The sequence below is a fragment of the Geospiza fortis genome, unplaced genomic scaffold, assembly GCF_000277835.1.
Source record: "Geospiza fortis unplaced genomic scaffold, GeoFor_1.0 scaffold81, whole genome shotgun sequence".
In the NCBI taxonomy this organism is placed as follows: domain Eukaryota; kingdom Metazoa; phylum Chordata; class Aves; order Passeriformes; family Thraupidae; genus Geospiza; species Geospiza fortis.
This window is the reverse complement of record NW_005054318.1, coordinates 2987549-2990651: the sequence shown is the minus strand read 5'-3', so window position 1 is coordinate 2990651 and position 3103 is coordinate 2987549.

Here is a 3103-nt window from a genome sequence, read left to right as displayed (position 1 = left end):
GCGCCCCGGCCCCCGCCGCTCGCTGCCCTCTGCAGCGGTGCCCGTGCCGCCGGCTCCCCCGGTGCGAGGCTTTTCCCGCCCGCCCGGAGGTGTCCCCACCCCCCGGAGTCCCCCGGTCTCCCCACTGCCCCCACAAGGGAACGCCTCCCTCCTCCCGCCCCAGCCAGGCGGTCCCCTTCCTGCCTGAAGCCACTAGCAAGGTTCCCCTCACCCCAACTTCGCATCCCGTCCCCAATGCCAAGAGCCTTTCCCCTTTCCTCTGCTGGGTGTTCCCCCGGCACCTCCCTGGCTTGCCCCATCCCGGGCTGGCTGCTGCAAGCCTCCGGCGTGCGGAGGAACCGTCGGGGGTTGGAAGGGACAGGCGAAGGGGAAGGGGGGGTTGATGTTACGCAACTGCAGACCCTCCGCTTCCCCGGCCCTGGAGGAGCCTGTTCAGGGGCTTTTCGAGGTGGGACGGGGCTCTGCGCCTTCCTCGGGCGAAGGCAGCTGGAGCCGGAGCGGACGGAGTTCCCGCTGCCGCGCAGGTACCGCGCTCCCGAATCCCGCACGACCCGGAGCGGTGCAGCAAGGCGGGGAGGGGGTTTACCTGCACCGCCGGGCTTTTCGGCTGACAAGCAAACATGCAGATAACAGGGTGATGAAAACACCTGCCCTTTACATTAAAATTGAAGCGTGATTGCTTGGGCATTAAACCCATAGCCAATTATCAAAAGGCCAAATACATGAATAAATTCCGTGTTCTTGTACAGAAGATGTTATTGTAACAGATGGGTTTAAGCAATACAGATACTTCTCCCAACAATTCTGCTGGCAATATATTTTTAGCAGTGTTTTGTTATTAGTGTGGCTTTGGATAGACATTCTCTTCCTTCACATACTGGAAAGTTCAGATCTCAGAGGTATCACTATCTCTTTATAAAGAATAAAAAGATGGACATATTTTATAACCAGAATATGATGTGCAACAGATAATCACACAGAAAAATAAGTGTATGTGGAAGCTCAGTCTCTGTAGAATACACAATCACTGTCCCTTTCAGCATGCGTACTTCCTCGTAGTTGTTTCTGTCACACATTTTCAGAGTCATTAGTTTTCACTAGTACCCTATTACTTGACAGAATGCCTTTCCTTTTTAAAGAACATAGTTCATTTAAGAACATCAGTTTGCTTGAAAGATCTTCTAGTACAGTGTTCATACAGCACAATCCATTTCAGGTGTGTGGACTGCGATCAATTCTAATTAAAACTTTAATTATGTTTTTCTCGATTCCAACCAAGCATGAAGTAGTCTGGGCTGAATTTGCTGTCAAGGAAAAGTAAGGAAACGTGTTCTTCATCTTGGTAATGTGTTATCACTGCCTTTTAATTAAGGACTGAATCCTTAATCTTGTTATTTATCCACAAACTTTTATGACATAGGGCTGCAATACTTAACCAGTTTTCTAGGTTGCCCTGTCTTCTTGACTGATACAAAGGTATACCTGCACAACACTGATTTTTCAACGTGCTCCTTGTTCTGGAACATGCAGCTATTGCCAGCAGATCAGTTGTGTCATCAAGCGGCATCTACTCCGGAGTATCACAGTGTTATGTAACTCACAACACAGAGCAAATGCCAGAGATGTCTCTGCCGCGGCCGCTCCCATTGTGCGGTTCCCTGTGTGCCTTTCCCTGCTGTATTGTACCAGAACACTCAGAGCTGATGCCACCCCACAGCACCAGCCAAAGGGAAACTCTGCTCTGGGCAGAATGATGAGGCCAAGTGTAACTGGGATGTGATGGGGAGGGGAGGCTAGGGCAGAGCAGAGCAGGGGAGTGGGGCTGGCTGTGCAGGATGGAAGCGGTGCAATGCCGCTGGCTCTGGTGCTGTTTGGAAAAGGCGCCACGTGTCCCAGGCTGCGACATCCTGCTGACTGCAGCGTATCTGGGGTCTGGGGGGATCCCGATGTTCCTTCCAGCAGGGTTCTCCTAGAGAGCTGCAGCACCATTGTGCTGCTGCAGGCCTCTTGACTTTTCTTTCTGTCTATACACTCAGCATAGCTGCAGGATCTAAATCTAAGGATGCAGGTTCCCTTAACAAACGCATGAACGTGGTGAACTTTGTTTTGGGTGATTCCATAATTGTTTATATTTGAAGCTGTTGTCCTGGTTCTGTTTTTCAGTTTTGGAATTGTAATGTTATGTCTGTTTGTGCAATGGATTCCTAAGCTTTTTTGTATTGTATCTGTGCCTCACGCTCCCATTTTAGGTATTCAGTTCTGTCGACCTTTGCAGATTCCCATAGATTTCCAGAATTTTATGTCACTTGGCCAAAAAGTGCTGGCTCATCCTCTAATTGTGAATCAAACGGCAATGTACACTAATTGAAGATAGAGTTAGAAAATTTAAAGTATGGTAGACAGATTTGGTTTTAAAGTCCTAGGAATTGAAACACGCAGCACTTACCGTGAGCAACTGTGCTCCTTGTCTGTGATGTTAAACATTGTCAGCACCGGTCTTCATCCTTTTGTTTTTAATAGGTATTGTTTTAGCAGTGTGCACTGGGGCTAAATACCCTTTGATTTTGAGTGGTCTGAAAAGAAGCTTGTTTCCAGGTGGGTTTGATTGCCCATGGATGCTTTGCTTTCTTTAATTTTGTCTTACATTAACAGAGAAAAGCACTGTGTGATCTTTCTGCATTATTTCTCATGCCTAATTTTGATTCAGACTACTCTACAATGAGCCTAGACCATTTCATCAGTCCCCATTTTCTTTTGGGTTATTACCTGCATTTGCACACCTTTTGCCATTCTCTACATGCTTGGGCTTTTTCTTCCTTCAGAATGTAATTTTGTTCCTTCTTTTTGTGCATGTTCATTGTGTTTTTGGATCACTTTCCACCTGACCAGTTATTTTCTTTTCTGTTTATTTCTTTCTTGGGAAAGACCATGGTTTACCCCATAGCTTCTCTCCATGGCATTGCTGAAAGCTCTGTGTGGTACAGGAATACAGCACCAACAGGGAAGGCTGTGAGCATTTGCTGTGCTGGAAGATGTCAGGATCCAGATGGGCTCCCATCACAGGGCGGCGCTTTCTTACTTTAGCTCCAGCTACTTGTCTTTA